The following is a 17700-nucleotide window of genomic DNA, read 5'->3' as shown; positions in this document are numbered from 1 at the left end:
GGGTGTTCCAGGGATTTCGCTCTAGCTGACAAAGCCGGTTGTTTCTAGTTACCCAAGTAGAATTGTGGTTCTTAGAATCCTCCTCCCGGTTTCTAGTCTTTACAGCTGGTAAAAAAACAATAATCAAAAATAGCAACCAAGCCAAGCAGTGATGGCGCACGCCTTTAATCCCAGTACTCAGGAGGCAGAGGCACGTGGATGGCTGTGAGTTCGAGGCCAGCCTGGTCTACAAAGTGAGTCCAGGACAGCCAAGGCTACATAAAGAAACCCTGTCTCAGGGGGAAAAAAAGAAAAAAGAAAAGAAAAAAAAAATATATATATATATATATATTACACACACACACACACACATATATATATATAGCAACCAAAGGTTAGGGATGTAGTTCAGATGGTAGAGGGCTTGCCTAGCATGGACAAAGCTAGGGTTCTACGCTCAGCGCCACAGAAACCAGGCATAGTGTTGCATGCCTACAAACCCAGAACTGGGAAAGTAGAAGGGGGCGGGTATATGGTCATTCGCGGGTACAAATGAGTTCAAGGCCAGCTTGAGCTACACAAAACTCTGTCTCAAACAAAACAAAAAAATGTCTGTGCCGAGCACTTGCCTCTTTGGTTAGATTTTAACCCTTGCGGACTACAAGGAAGTAGCAATCGGGACCTCCATTTTCCACAGCAGGTAAATTGAAGCTCTGGGAAGGTAAACCGTTCCTAAGATTGCGTCTTCTTCTCAGCCGTTTCATTTGCAAACTGTGGGTGAGAATGCGTATCTTGTCCAGGGGTCAGAGGATCCTCTGAGAGATATTGCTGTATGGCAACAAAACTAGCTCCACCCTCAAGGCGCCGGTCATGGGGCGAGGAGGGCGGTATATGCATGTGCTTGTGCATGAGCACACGTGGAGGCTGGAAGAGTACTTAGGATGGTTTTACTCAGTCTCTACCTTACTCCCTTGAGGCACAGTCTCTCACTAAACTGGTGCTAGGCCAGCCGCCTGAAAACCTCAGCAATTCCCCTGTCTCTGTCTCGAGACTGGGGTTTACAATGCTGGGGTAACAGATGTGGATACAGCCACACCCAGCTTCTTACATCAGCGCTAGGGATTTGTAAGGTTTCTCTGGCTTACGTAATAAGCACTTTCGTCCACTGTGCCATCTCCCCAGGCCCCAGAGTCAGCTTGTTTGTTTGTTTGCTTGTTTGTTTGTTTGTTTGTTTTGGGACACAGGCTCGTGTCCCTTTCTGTGACAGCCGTCCTAACTGTTCAGTTCTTCATCACCTCACTGTGTATCTTCAGCACCACACTCGCTCCACTCCAGCAGGGATCCAAACTTGTCATTGTCATCCTTGATGATAAAAACAGATCTTGTAGCTGGGCGGTGGTGGCGCACGCCTTTAATCCCAGCACTCGGGAGGCAGAGGCAGGAGGATCGCTGTAAGTTCGAGGCCAGCCTAGTCTACAAAGTGAGTCCTTGATAGCCGAGGCTACACAGAGAAACCCTGTCTCGAAAAACAAAACAACAACAAAAGCCAGATCTTGTGTTTTTGCTTTGTGCTATTTATTCTTTATGCAGAGTGACAAAGATAGGCTGATGATGGAGATGTGGGCGTTCGAAATGGTCCTGAAAGGAGATAGCGGGGTAAAGAGTAATATTCAGATAGACTGGAGTCTTAGATCCTTCCCCGGGGGAAGGACTGTCAGGGAGAAAAACAGCAATGACTGTAATTTAGTCTAGAGATGAAACCAAGGATTAACTATGCACCGGTGTTGCTGAGACGGATGAGAATGGCACCACCCACATTCACTCCCACACAAGAGAAGAACTGAGGAAGTGGTTTTGCTTAAGGAAAAAAGCCAAAGCCGGGCATCATGGCTCACACCAGTGATCCCAGGACTCAGCAAAAGTATCAGAACTTTGAGGCCAGACTGGGTTATGTGGCAAGACCCTGCCTTGACAAAAAAAACAAAAGAGGAAATAAATGGGGGGGGAGGGGGGTCCTTAATAATTGTGGACATAGAGAATGAGTTTCAGACCTTTGCTTGGACATTGTAAGGCGGAGAACACAGCTGGCTCTGTCCTGCATTGACACAGACTGTGCGAAACAGGAGCTGACATTGTCTCTGATTCTGTTGTGTGACATATCAGGAAGATCTGAGTCTTTCAAAGGGCAGCAGGCAGAAACCCCACCCAAGCCTGTGGAGGAAGGTGTTTCATTGAGATACACATGAAGTCCAAGCCTGATGGAAGTATTAAGATGCACAAAAGAGGCCACTGGGCCATCTGGTAACATCTTGTTCTCTGCTTTCCTTTCTCCCAATGGTGACAACATTAGGGAGGGTTTTCTGGCCACCAGCAGCTTCTCTCTTATAGTCTCCTCCTTTCTCCCATGACAAAGGATCATACAGCCTGAGCTGTAGTATTTGTAAATCATAGAAATAATCATTTTAATATATATATATATATATATATATATATATATATATATATGGGAAAAGATTAACAACTCCAGCATCTCTGGAGCAGATGTAAAAAGGCAGCCTCACTTGCAACAGGATAGACATGCAAATTTCAGACCACACCAAGATACCACTGTTCACCTAGTAAGTTGACAAAGATCAAAAATGCATATTAACACTTGTGGTGAAAATAGTCCCACACCGTAAATAGCAGGGATGGCAATTTGAGGATCTCTAACAAAGACCAGCTTACTTTTGTCCTTTGTGTCACCTCTCTGAGAGTGTATCACACAGATGCACTCTTACATTATGGGAACACTGCTTGGCAAACAACTCGGAATTTTAGGGAGTTATGCACTTGGGTTATTATAATAAGACACTATAGGATGGATGGCTTATCAACAGTGAGATTTATTTCTCGCGGTTCTGAATGTTTGGGAAATCCAGGGTCAAGTGACTCACAGAAGGCACCGTCTCACTGTGCCTTCACATGGCCCTAGGATCAGTCTAGCTCTCTAGGATCCTTTTTTATTAGAGTATTGATGCCAGTCCTGAGGGCTCTACTCCCAAACCCCCAATTACCTTGTAAGACCCCCAACTCTTAATACCTTCGAGAACTGGTTTCAACATATGCATTTGGAGGGGCACGAACACCCACACCACAGTTTCCTTTCTGTTGCTGTTATAAGACACCCTGAACAAAAACATCTTAGGGGAGAAAGGGATTTATTAGGCTCAAATTTTTAGGTTAAAGTCCATCGTTTTGAGGAATTCACCTCAGCAGGAGCTTGATGCGGCCAGTCGCAGCACGTCCACAGCCAAGAACAAGAGCCATGGGCGGCTTCATTGCTTAGCACTTAGCCATCTTTCTCTACTCTTAGACAAAGCAGGGTTCAACCCAATGAAATGGTCATGCTCACAGCAAGGGTAGGCCCTACTGCCTCAATTTAACAAAACAATCCCAACAGATAGGCTCACTGGCCAAGTTGTTCTAGATCATTCCTCAGTAGAGACTCTCTTCCGGGGTAATTCTAGGCTGTGGAGAGTTGACATTTAAACACTAACCACCACACCATAGCAGGTTAATTACATGATTTCCACACACTAGACTATAACATAGTCTTCTAAAATATTTTAAATAGAGAAGTCAGGCACCATGGTGTGTGCCTGTAATTATAGCACACAGGAGAAATAATTGGGAGTTCCAGCCTTACTTTGACTATTATAGCAAAACCATAGACTCCTCCCAAAATAGACAGAATTCTGTATATTGAATTGAAAAATTGCCAGAATCTTTTAGTGAGAAGAAAGAAAGCCTCGTGTAGATCTTACATATTTAGAAATAAAGGTGAAAAAAAGAAAATAACTGGCACCACCGTTTGCCTCCAGGGAGCAGAGATAGGAAGAAATGTCTGGGATTTAAAGTTTTGAATTATGTAAACATGTTTTCTAAGTAAGTTTTTTAAAACTCCAACATTTATACTGCTTTTTGCCCAAAAGAGATACCATGTTTTTTAGGGAACCTTTACCAAGGGAATTTCATCCCTGCCTAGAGAAAGAAACAGAAAATATTTTTTTACAGGTCAAGGTCACATGACTTGTAACTAAAGTATTTTATTGATGTGAGCAGCAACCATGTATATATAGAGTGTTTAGTGTTTAGTACGTAGTTGCTTCAATTCTGTGTGGTGTGATTTTTTTCCTTTAAAGTCAGCTTTAAAACTGGTGTACACCTTGCTACCCAGATCTCCATCTTATATGAACAGGTTTTTATATATCCATTTAAAATAGAGTGATTTTCTTTCAGATGCTGACCCTAAGTCTGGTACTTTGGGCTTCCTTTAACCCTTCCTCTGAGGCACCTCTCCCTACCACGTGGCTGCTTCTCCGCCATGTGTCTGATCTCATCTCTCCTTCTATGGCGTGGCTTCTTTTCCAAACCATGGTGTTCCGGATCTTCCTCTTAGGGTATTTCTTCCTGTGCTTGACACAAAAGGAGTGCTGTGCAAAACCACACAGCAAGGGGGCATTATATTGTCACCAGGTCCTTTGAGGATGAAGACCTCATTAGTACACAGGTTTAGGAGAACGCCCTGGTGACTTGGATTCCTGATGTCACAGGAACAAGCTAACTGCCGCTTCAAGGGTGTTTAGCCACACTTGGGTATTCTGACCGTCGGGAGACACAGTTACAATACACTCCGCAATCTTCCTCGGCTACCTCATACAGAGCTCTTTGTCTGCAAGGTAGTCCTGGGTGGTCTCTTCCTGACATAGGTGAGGGCTCTTTTTAGAAGCCATCCTTATGCATAATTTAGTGTGACGCAATTAAATGAAGCAGATGCAGGAAGAAGTAAAAAGGGTAACCGTGCCTTGTGTGTGTTCCTCAGGAAGGTTTTATCAGTGTCCGTCAGAACCTGCCAAGGCCAGCTTTGTCACTTTCCCCAGACCCTGTCCCTTCTCCTATCTGGTCATCTTAGCTCTCTCCTACTCAGCTACAAGCCCCTCCCTTTTTTTTTAACAAGCTCTTTTATTTACTGTCGCCTACTCTATTAGAATTCTGCTTCTTTCCCCAAGCCTGACAGACAGAGTTGGCGAAGCAAATAAAATTAATTCTCTGTGTATTTTCACTTTTGTGAGCACACAATCACCTTCAGACAGGCTAGATCCGGGCAACCAGCTTTTCTAAGGGTGAAAAAGTTCTAACTTGTAATATTTGCCAATGGCCGTGGTGTAAATACGCCAACTGTGGTTGACTGCATAGTCAACTCCAAGTTATGTGTCAAAGCCATCTTCAGGACCTCTCCACTGGCTGGCCAGTCAGAAGCAAAGAGCCCTCAAGCTAAGCCTCTGCAAGAAATAAATCGCTTTACTTTGACCAGAAAAAAAACAAAACAAAACAAAACAACAACAACAAAAAACCCACAAAAACAAAAAATGAAAACTCACAGAGAAGGACATTCAAATTGGTATCCTCTCTTTCTCCTCCAAGGCAACACCCCAAGAAAAGTGGGACTCCAGCAGCACCCCAAGAAAAGTGGGACTCCAGGTCTGTCAAGGGCAGCATAGCCAACCAGAGAGGCTATACCCGCCCCCCGCCCCCCTCTAACAGTAAACTGTTTTAGAGCAGTGTGTCATAGTACGGAAGTTGCACTCAATTTGCCACCCATGGGTGTTCCAGTTTGGATGCTCTGTCCCTCATCTGTCCCCCACCTCAGCTGCACTCTATTTGCCATCACTTATGAAAATGCCGCCTCATCCTGAAACCCAGCTGGGCCAGAAAAACCATTTCTCCTCCTGCTGCTCAGTCCATGTTCTGTGTTGCTCTGGTGCAGGGTGACTGACTTGGCTGGGGACTTCCCACTCGGTCCAGCAAAATCCCAAGGGAGTCTAGCAATTGCACAGCTGTAGCTTCCACACGGCCCTGAGAACCAGAGCCTGCCAGATTTGAGGGTTTTTTCTCTCTCGCTCCTTTTTTTTTTTTTCCTAAAAATAAAATGGCAATAAAGAAAAATTTGGCTAGAGGCCTGATCAGCATTTGCCCTTCCTCTTGATTTTTATAAAATTGTTATGTCTAGAAAACTTTAATATTGGTCATTTCCAGTAATTATAAAGCTAGTACATCTTGACCCTCTGTTGGGGAGGGAAAGAAAAGAGGGGCTGAGTTTAGGAAGCCTCAACCCATCCCAAGCTCGAGGCTGGCCTTGAGCTCTTGTGGGAAAGAAGATTCAGCCACTATTTTTTTTTTCCTGCTCTTGGAACCAATATCTTAAATTACAAGAGTGTTTCATTTTCTTGTCTCCTTATTTGTATACTTTCCCCCAGAGTGTGTGACAATGGATGGGGTTTTTTAAAAACATTGTTTCACATTGATAATGTTCGTTCTCTAAGAGGGCCACCAACTCAATAGTGACTATGAACTTGCTCAGCCTTGCATGAGATGGCATTTAATTTAAACCAACTTTTTTTTTAAAAGAACTCTTTTTTTAAAAGATTTTTATTTATTATTATTATTATGTATACAGTTGTCTGCCTGCATGTACAGCTGCACACCAGAAGAGGGCATCAGATAACATTATAGATGGTTTTGTGAGCCACCATGTGGTTGCTGGGAATTGAACTCAGGACCTTTGGAAGAGCAGGTGGTGCTCTTAACCACTGAGCCATCTCTCCAGCCCCTCAACTTTTTTTTAAGGAGATGCTTAATTAGGAATAATAGTCTGGGTTTCTAGCTTCCTATTGAAAATTCAGAATAAATTACTTGCCTGAAAAGTGCTTCATGAGAAAAAGAAAGCCACTTTATTCGGTGCACAGCTCTAGTTCCAAAACATAGATGAAAATCTAGCTTTCAACAAACATCTGATGAATGAATGGTGGCCGTTCAGAGTCACAGTGAGCTAAAAGCGACAGCTGCTATTCCCTTTTATGTGGGGAGTCTCCTCTCTAACCTGACATACTCCTCAGCCTCTCCTTGCTGCCTTCAGTCTGCATTCTTTGCTTTTCTTTTTTTTTTTTTCTGCCTGCCCAGCTTGAGAACACTCTGCTTCTAAGTGCACATTTGCTTCAGACATTTGACTCAGTCTGTCCTGTCTCTGTAATTGTTACAAAGTTTACATGTCTCCTGTCCAATGACCCCAGAGAACTCAAATAAAAAAAAAGTCTATCTAAAAGTTAGTTGACTACTTTAGGGACAAAAAGCAATACTCTGAAACATTAATTCGGTTATCTACATTTAAGAAAAGTATTAGACCAGGTAAGGTGGCACATGTCTATAGTCTCAGCACTCAGGAAGCTGAAACAGGAGAACTTCAAATACAGGGATGCCTAGAAAGAAAGAAAGGAAGGAAGGAAGGAAGGAAGGAAGAAAGAAAGAAAGAAAGAAAGAAAGAAGCTGAAAAAAGAGAAAGGGAGAAAGAGAAAGAAACTGGAAAAAAGAGAAAGGGAGAAAGAAATGGGAGGAGGGATGGGGGAAATAATTTAGGATATATTTTTGGTTTATTCTGGGTTGTTTTTTTTTTTTTTGAGACAGGGTCTCAATATGCAGCCCTAGATGCCCTGTAACTTACTACATAACCAGGCTGGCCATGAACTCACTGAGATCTGCCTGCCTCTGCCCCCTTGCATTAGAAGATATATTCTTAAAATAAATAGAAGCATGCTTAAACTAATCATGTGGGGCTTTTCAGCTTCTTTGTGGGAAAACTTGTGCATCATTTTCTACTACCTTGTGTACACTACCTTAAACTTAGAAACCTAAGCAGCAGCCATTTTGTTCTGCAGGTCAGAGGTCTAGGAGAGCATGACCTGATCTCTCACAGGATTAAAATCAAGGTGTCTATCTGGAGCTAAGGGGTCCCCTTTTGAGCACCTTCCCATTATTGGTAGATCCAGTCCCTTACCTGGCCATCAGGCGGGAAGCGGTCTCAGCACTTTGTGATGGCTTCGTGGTCCTTGCTCTCGACCCATTCCCTCTTCAGGGCCAACCATGGTGGTTCAGCTGTTCCTAATGCTTTGTTTTCCTCCTGCCATTTTCGCTTGCTACCAGCCAGAGACAACCTCTGCTTTACGGGTCCTGAGGCTATAGCAGAGAGAGATTAATAATCCTGTTAATTCTGCTGTACCATGGAACACTGGCATGACCACAAGGGCCAGAGATGAGTAATCTTGTTCTATCCAACTGTACTGTGGAACACCAGAATGACCGTGTTGATGAGGAGGGATCACAGAGCGGCTCTGGGAATGAGGTCATTCATGGAACGTGTGAGACCAACATTAGAATCCCATAACTAGGAAACCACTCATATTTTCTTAGAGCTATGAGAGATGCCTTTGGTTACAGTAATAGAAGGGACATGTCTACAATGAGTGTAATGACTGGTCCATCCCCCCCACCCCCACCCCCGCCCCGCCCCAGGCAATCTAGAGCTAAGGTCTCACATTTCATTCTGGATGTCAAAAATAGGGAGAGAATGTGTAAACACAACTGCCTCCATTCATTTAGACCACTGTAACAAAACACCATTGATGGGGTGGCTCATAAATAAGAGCAATTTACTTACCACAGTGCTGAAATCTGGAACATCCAAGACCACCGTGCCAGTCCATTTGATGTCTGATAAGTCCCACTTCCTGTCCATAGGCGGTTAGCTTCCTGCTATCATGTTGCATGCTAGAAGAGGCAAGACTTTCTCTGGGGGGGGGGTGGTATCTTTGTGGGCACTGATATGATTTAGGAGGTCTCTGCTTTCTAGACCCAAGCATCTCTACCTTCTAATAGCATCAGTTAGAAGGCCAGGACTTCAACATATGACCTGGGAGAGGGGCAGAAACATTTCATCCATCTTTATCACTAAGATCACAAGTCGACCTAAACCTCTGGTCTTGGAAGAATCATGGGGAGGAGCCAGGTGGCATAAGTTAACATGAACATGGAATAATGCCAAGGGTATCTCAAAGGCTATAATGTAAGAAAGGAATATGCCCTGCCTAAACTCAGGGACTAAAATAAACGTATTGATGGAAGGTATGAGAATCTTGGCTCTGTGTTGGAAGTGCTTTCTAAGGGAGGTGGACAGATTGATTGAGCTAATCTGCTTATGGCATGATTCTCTCCCTGGCAGTGCACCAAAATGGAGAGGAAACAACTTAATGGGATGAGGAAGAAAGTGGAGCTAGGTGGGGTCTCTAAGCTCCTCCTCCCTCCTCTTCTTCCTCCTCCTCCTCCATTGTCTTTGCCTATGGAGGCCCAAGGTTGATGTCAGGAATTCTTCCTTGATCACTCTCCACCTTACTCTGTGAGACAGAGTCTCTCACTCAAACCCAGAGCTTACTCACACAGTTAGTCTAGCCGGCTGGCTCCTCGGGGATCCTGTCTCTGCTTTCCAAGGTTGGAATTATGAGCCAGCCAAGGTTGGAGTTACAAACCAGATACCACACCCACATGGGCTTTATACAGGTTCTGAGGATCTAAGCTCTGACCATGTTGCTTGTTCAGCAAGTGGTTTAACCACTGAACCATCTTCTAAGCACACACACACACACACACACACACACACACACACACACACACACACTTCTTCCTTTAAAAAAATTTTTTTGACAGGGTTTCACATAGCACATGCTGGCTTTGAACTTGTTATATAGCTGAGAATGATGTTGAACCTCCTGCCTCTACCTCCTGAGCTCTGGGATTTCAGGCCCCTGTCATCACACCCAATTTATGTAATGCTAGAGACCAAACCCAGGCCTTCATGCAGGGTAGGCAAACACTCCAAGAACTGAGCTATATTCCCAGCATTCCATTGAGTTCTTTTCAACCCTGAGGTCATTGCTTGACAATGACATCACAACTTCTTTTACAATTTCTTCTATGGTCCAAATCCTCTGCTTTGTTCCTCCTCTACCAGGAACGTGTATGCTTGTCCCCCACCCACCACGATGGTGAATGGTATCATTTAAAATCAGCTTTGCTGGTTTCCATTTTCACAATAAAGTCTGAATAATAGAAAATATTATTTGAGGGATTATCATGGGGGTGAGATGCTGGAGAGAAGAGCTAAAACCAAGGATAAGCAGAAGGATAACAATATAGGCAAGAGTCAGGTGTGGTGGCAAATGCCTTTAATCCCAGTATTTGGGAGGCAGAGGCAGGTGGATTGCTGTGAGTTCGAGGCCAGCCTGGTCTACAAAGTGAGTCCAGGACAGCCAAGGCTACACAGAGAAATCCTGTCTCAAAAAACAAAATAAATAAATAAATAAATAAATAAATAAATAAATAAAACAAATATATATGCAAGGTCAGGCTACATCCAAGGACAGCACAAGGTCATAAACGCAAATGAAAATGGACCACAAAGAATAAGATTAAGGCAACAGACTCAGATTTAGAAAGTCAGTGAAATAAGTCTTGATAAGATGGTAAAGCTTCAAGGCTTAGAACCTAGCTAAGCAGGTAGCCTAACTTGGCCCTGGATGGAAAAGCAACTTTCAGAAGACCAGAGAATTCAAATTTCAAGAACAAAAGGTGGCAAAGCCCCAGAGAGGTCAGAGTGGATATTCAGTGCCAGGTTAAGAACTTCCCCAAAGTCCAAGGATATTTTCATCCAACATCAACAAATTAGAAACTTTGTCCCTCAACACTGGCTTTTGAAAGAACCAAGTCCAGACACTGAAAGGCTAATTCCTGGATCAGAGCATGCCCAGATGAGCAACCTGGTCAGGTCCCAGATTTACAGGTCAGCTACGCCTGACAGTTTGAAAGCCTGATAGAAATTGAATTTGTCACCGCTTTCTCTGGGCTTCTTAAACACTTAGGGAAAACACTCTCATGAACATAAAATATAATGATGTCTTTGTTCTGTGGCCTTCCTTTCCAGTTAAGGAGCTGTTTGTACAGGTGGAGGAAGTACAGATTGGTGTTTCATAGCCAACTCTTCATTTCTTGGCCAGTATTGTAATGCCCAGATCGCTAGTTCCCCAAAGACCACCAGGAATCCTAAGCCATGGCAAAAGCACAGAGCCTTTATTTAAACTCGAGCCCAAGGGCCCTCAAACCTCACTGAATCAGCAGATCGGCAGTGAGAGCCCTAAACCATTGTCAGACAGGGTTTTTATTGTGGTTACAGCAAGGAACAGCTGCTTGCCAGTTACAGAACTCATTGACATTTAGCAAGAGAGGGTTAGGCACTAGGGGATTGGTCGAGCCCGACCTCGAAATGCTTACGCAATCTATCTATAACATCTGGGGACATTAGATACTTTCCCACTATCCCTTGACTGTCTCAGGCCTGGGGGCGGGGGTGGGGGGGTAGGCGTTCTTTTCCTGGAACAGTTTGTGGTTTTTCCAGCAATAGAGGTGAACTTAAGGACAGGCTCAAGATGGTGCCTGCTGACAAAATGGAGTCACATTAGCTAGGGCTCTTCATTTCTCTATGTCTTATGTACCTAAATCAAATCTTTGATTTTTATGACTTCTGTCAAGTAAACAAGGATTGCTTTGTGCCCTCAAAACCATAATGTGGTCTTTGACAAACATGAAATAAAGTCTATCATGTAAGGGGCACAAAGAATAACCAGAAAAAAAAAACATAACTAAGGGCCTATTTTCTTGTAGCCATTTGTCTCTTGTGCCAGAGAGTTGCCCTTGACTTAGCCTATAAAGTGGGACCACAGGAGAAGTTACTCTCTTCTATAACTTCTTCCTGCTGACATTAGGGGCACTGTTATCCAGCCCTAGGAAGGCTGAAAAGCTGGCCAAAGGCTAGGTAATGGGGCACTTATCAGAAGCATCAGTTTAGCTGATCCAGTTGAAGAGACAGGGAGCAGGCATATCTGCTGGGCTGCTCTACATCAGCTTCCAGGCAGGTCCAGATCTCAGCAGCTTCCAATCCACAGGTGATCCCTCAATGGAGTCTGTTAGCCAGGTAAAAATCTGCTGAGACAAATACAGACTAGGGACAGAGGTTAAAACTGTGTCTATAAGACAGCTGGAATAGGCCTATGCCTTGGAGACCCAGTAAAAGCATGAGCAGTCTTTTTCTCAGTCCACAAGGCTTGACATACAGGTTGGACAGACACATTTTTAGCATGATGAGAAGCACCCTTAAGTCTATAGTCAGAAGATGACCAAAGAAAAATTAAAATCTTGAACTTGTGACTGATTAATATGTAGTCAGTGCCCCATCAACTTATCAGAACTCTATTGATCTCATTTTTATAGACTTTAAATCACTTTCTTATAGCTCTACAACTTGCATTTATGTGCCTTAAAACTTCTTGTAAGACCCTCCAACCTTTATAACTTGCACTTTCCAACCTTTAAACGCTTTCTTAGACCCTCAGATGCTTTCTTCATAACTTGGACTTGTTAACTCTTAAACACTTTCTTAGACCTTCAAACACTTTGCATCCTTATAACTTAAACTTTCATATCGTCAGACCTTATATAAACTTTACACTCATTTTTTTTCTATCCAGTTATTCACCATGAAACACAGGCAGTCAATTACTGGGAACAGTTATCCAAATGAAAGATTAGTAAAAAGTTATACTGAAACCTGTTTAGCTTTTATAACTTGAAGCCTGTGAGCAAGGAAAGCCCATTTACCTTTTGAAATAAGAGAAAAGACCTAGTACCTGTTAGTTTTAAATAGCTAATTAATTGACTGATGGACTATCAGTGGAACTAATTGTCCTCTAGCTGTCAGCTATCATTAGTTTACCCATCAATGTGATCAGAGATCAGAGAAGGATAAATTGTAACCTAGATAAATCTATGTACAAATTAAAATGGCAGAGATGGCTAGTTATATCCCAGTTGCCTCCTATGGTCACATGGCACCACGGGAATAGACAGTCTGGCCATCAGGCACAGAAAACCAGAGGCTATTTTCTGTGGAAGAAGAACATGTGAGAGACTGACCTCATCTCATTTTCAGCAACGTGAGGCAATAACTCTCCAGATGTTCAGTTTTTATACACTGTACAGGCTGAGCCTAGCAGTAGGCAAAGTGTTGGGGCAGTCTTGCCCAGTGGTCAGAACACTATAATCCAGCATTGAAGTCATCTGCCATGCCAAAAATATCAGAGACATTGGGGATTTACTGCTAGGATGTGGGAATTTCTCTCATAAGTAGTTTAAATATATTTATCGCCACATTCAGCAGATCTCTGACAAGCTTGAGGTCCAGCATATTTGAGCTAATCCTTTTCTGGCTTTAGCTATGTGCTCTAAACTACATCTTACAAACATAAAACAAAATGTTATGACCTATAATCTACAGATAAATGTTTGAAGACCATGTCTATTTTTAATATCTAAATAGCTTGTTTCTAGATATATATATATTGACTTGATTAATTTAGAAAACACCTGTGATTAACTGAACTAGTACTTAACAAGACCATAGGTTTGATTGAATATCAGTCTTTTTATTATTATTATTATTATCCTAAACAGTTTGTGATAGCAGCTTTCAAAAGGACTAGAACTTCATGTAGCATTTTTAAGAATTACATGGGTACAACACTTTAAAAGAGTTGATACATAGTATGCTATAATCAAAAAAACAACCTTAAATTTATATCAATATACAAAGACTTGAACAACCAAAAACCATCCACCCTTCCTTGGGAACAGAGCATCGTTCTCTTAAAATTGTTTCATTAGCTATCAGGCAACTGGCTGCCTGATATAGCCGGGCATCAATTGCATCAGTTATTAATATAATTTTAAAAATATTTCTGAACTAGTATCAAAGCAAAACTTTCAATTATAGATGTGGTCCATAGAAGGACTGGCAATCTTGCTGATCCTGCCACATATCATCATAAAGACTGAACAGCAAAAGCTAGCTTAAAGGACAGAAGTTGCACTAGGCACTAAGGTTACTGAACACAGCTGGCAGCCCTCAATAGAGACGACTACAAAGCCATGAGTCTCCCACAACTGAGATGGCTGCCGGTCATGTGACTGCCCTTAGTCAAGATGGCAGTGAAACTATGGCTCCACCTTTTCTATCCAAAAATCAACATGGCAGTCACCCACATATTGTTAGAGGCTATAGCAAGCAACTTTAAAAACATAGCCATATTCAGAAAATAAGGCCAAACATATTGCTAAGGCAGTGATTTTTTTAGCCTTTTTGAGAGTGAAGGAAGAACATAACAGCCATAATATTTAGAAAGCAAAACCCAAATTTTAACAGTATAACCAGGATTGAATCATAACATCCAAGCCCCCAGATGTTACAAACATATATGTACATATATCTTAAGATACATAGGCTAAAAGTGCAGCTTTAACACCTCACTAAAGAAACATTGTTTTAAATCCTAACTTTTATAACTAGTTTTCAATACGGGACAAAAGTTACATAAAAATCTCATCTTAATTTAAAAGTACCTTTGGAGACCTGCTTCCCAGAGGCCACTTGCTGTTTAGAGTGGCCCCAACACTAAATTATGAGCTTAAGCTAACTTTTTATTACAGATGTTAAAGATTTTTTTCAGCATCTCCAATAACCAGTAATTTATAACCAAGGTGTACAGAACACAATAAATTCGTACATTTAAAACAAATAAAAATCAAGCATTTAAGATAGACAGACAAAACTTTTCTTACTTTCTCTAGCCATAATTTCAAGGGGAAAGTACCTTGGCACCTGTTAAGTCCAGGCAGGAGCTGGGGCTTGCCTTTAACTGAAACCGGTGGCTTAGACCTGGTGACCAGTGTCATGTTATATGGCAGCAGCATATGCCCAAACTCCACCAGGCTCTGGACCCAACTGCAAGCTGGAAAAAAGCTTCTGCCATGGCCATCCAGCTGCTGCCCATCTAGGACTGCCCCTTTGGCCCCTGTGTCCTCCTGGGACCTGTTCAGTGGCGGGGCACTTTAAGAGACAAGGAGGAAATAGTCGGGCACAGAAGTTCTGCTTCTGTTCCTCTCTTTGCAAGGCCATAGATCTCGAAAGCAGGTGGTGAGCAGGGAGTGCTGCTGCTGGCTAGGCACTCATGGGTCCTGCACCAGGAAGGATTTAAAAACCCCCCATGCATGAGGCAGGGTCCCCAAGGGCCTTCTGTGCTCAAGGCCGAGCGAGGGTGGGGGAGGGGGGATGAGGGGATGGGGGATGGGGGGGGGGGAGACGGGCCTTCCCCCAGGGCTCACCAATGTTCAAGTGGCCACAGAAATAGGAGGCACCAGGATCCAGCCACTGCCTGGTCAAGCCAAACAGTGCAAGAGCGAGGAGCAGGGAGTGGGTCGCATTGGCCATCATGGCACCTGGGACCTGGCCCATTTCTAGAACTGAGATGGCAATGAGCAAACAGAAACACAAAAAGATCACACACACACACACACACACACACACACACACACACACAAATGTACCAGTATGGTGTGTGTGTGAAAAGAACCAAAATTCAGAATAGTGGGCTATGCCGAGAGCCAGTGAGCTCCATCAAGTTCCACCAGAAACCGAACCAGAAGCAGCCTGTCCCTTAATGGAGGTCCGCTTAAGTCAAATGACAGCCTGTCCCTAGAGTGGGTTCCATCACTTCCCGCCAGATACCAAACCGCTGTTCCTTAATTGGGCTCCGCCAAAGTCAGAAAACCGACCCACCTGGCAGGTGTTCCACTGGCACGTCCACTTGGATCACCCAGACCTTTAGGATTCAGCTTAAACCATTCACAGACACAGACTGACTGGACATTCAAAGACACAACACAGAGACATGGACAGAGCACTCAGACAAAACACCAGCCAGCCATTCATCCCAGGCTCAGGGGTCACTAGGGGTCTTGGGGATCCCAGATAGTCCCCAAATGTTATGCCCAGATCGCTAGATTCCCAAAGACCACCAGGCGTCCAAAGCCATGTGCAAAAGCTAGAAGCCTTTATTCAAACTGGAGTCCAAGGGCCCTCAAAGCTCACCGAAGAAGCAGATAAGCAGTGGGTCAATAGAGCAAGAGCTTTTTGATTGTGGGTACAGCAAGGAATGGGAGTCTCCAGTTTGCCAGTTACAGGATTGGTTGACATTTAGCAAGGCTGGGTTGGCACTAGAGGATTGGTTAAGCCTGACCGCAAAATGTGTAAGCAATCTATCTATAACATCTGGGGATGTTAGGTACTTTCCCGCTGTCCCCTGATTGGCGCAGGCCTAGGGTGGTTCTTTTCCTGGAACAGTTGGTGGTTTTTTTTCTAGCAACAGAGGTGAACTTAGGGGCAGGCTCAAGAATGGTGCCTGCTGACAAAATGGAGTCGCTTTGGCTAGGGCTCTTCAGTATCACTGCCACATCCTGTATGGTTAGGTCCTGGCCAAGGCAACAATGGAATGAAGAAATAACAGATAGTAAAGAAATGGCAGATACATACCCCGAAAAGCTGAGATCACATGGGCTGTGCCTACTCGGATGGAGGGCACTTACTATGCAGGAAATTTAGAATGATTATTGTGTACTAAGGAGGGGTAAACTAGGCTGGGTGAGTTAGGTGGGGAGCAGTTTCAGGCTGCAGGCATCCTGGAGGAGGAAGCAGAGGATGCTACTTTTTGCACACACTGGTCAATAATGCATAAACTCTCAAACTTGGACCAGAGGAAGGCTTTCCCATTCGTCTGAGACTCATCTGAGGGAGGGATTGGCACTGCCATGGGCTGAAGCACTGGGGTCACTGACATGGCCATGCCCATGTCAACAATGCAGATTTACTCGGGATTCATCCACTCTCCGAATATCACTGAGCTTTGCTTTTCACACTTGGCTGAAGGGCTCTAACATGTACCTCAAGAAAGGACTAGGGCTCCAGGGATATTGTAAGAGCCAGAGGACCAGGAAGACTGTTGTTAAAAAAAAAAAAGTCTTCTGGACAGGTCAGGGATGCAGTGCCCATGAACTCTCAACAGCCGAGTTATCAGAACAAGACCTGTACAAGATCACACCAATCAACTTGCCGTCATGGATGAAGGGAGGGATCACAAGGCAGCACGGCAACATCAGTAGATGGCTGCTGAGGAAGGGAGAGCCAGTTTTACTCAGGGACAAGCCTCCAGATGATAGGTTGCCAATACCCACAGCCAAGTACGTACGCACAAACTAATTATACTCTGCAGGGGCGTGGTGTGTGTGCGCATGCGTGTGCATAAAACCATTATAGAGGAAGATGACACAGATTTGGAAGTTGGGTGTTGGGGGATTCTGGAGGAAGTAGAGGTAGATATGATGCAAATACTTGGTACTTTTAAAACTCTCTAACCTGATCAAAGGTAGCTCACTGTCTACAAATAAAATGACTTCTTGAGGTGAGAAAATGCCCTCAACCCACTTTACATAAATATGTTTTTGTTTTAATCTCAAGTGTGTGGTTTTAGTTTTGGCTTTAGTTTGTCCATAGCTGATAATTGTCTCAGGAAGAGTGTGGTCTTTGCCTGCTGGTAAACGGCCTGCCTAGTGCAGTACAGAGCGGGGCATAGACTAGGACTCTGAGGAAGATAAATAAGAGAGCCCAGAGGGAGAAAGGGTGGCGTGTGGTGGCAGCGTAAGACATGTAGCAGTTTGTAGAGACCAGAGACTGATGGTGGGATGGCTTGGAGATAGATGGACAGAGAAACGTTCTAATGAAGTGGCTCAGGGGAGACTGTCTGTCGCATTTGCTGTTGATGGACATTGGTATTGCCCCAAAAGAACCCAATTGACCCTAAACAGCTAGGAGAAGTAAAGGGGTCTGTGCCCCCTCTCCCTACTAACCTGCTT

The 17700-nt window shown here is 43.7% G+C and overlaps 1 protein-coding gene across 2 annotated transcripts in view; it reads left to right on the top strand.

The window, feature by feature from the left end:
* FAM20A (FAM20A golgi associated secretory pathway pseudokinase) overlaps positions 1–17700 on the top strand; it is a 60090-nt gene that overhangs the window by 23702 nt on the left and 18688 nt on the right. The window lies entirely within an intron of this gene.

This window comes from Acomys minous, assembly GCF_964271855.1.
Source record: "Acomys minous genome assembly, chromosome: 12".
Lineage (NCBI taxonomy): Eukaryota > Metazoa > Chordata > Mammalia > Rodentia > Muridae > Acomys > Acomys minous.
This window is presented reverse-complemented; position numbering and strand designations above follow the sequence as displayed.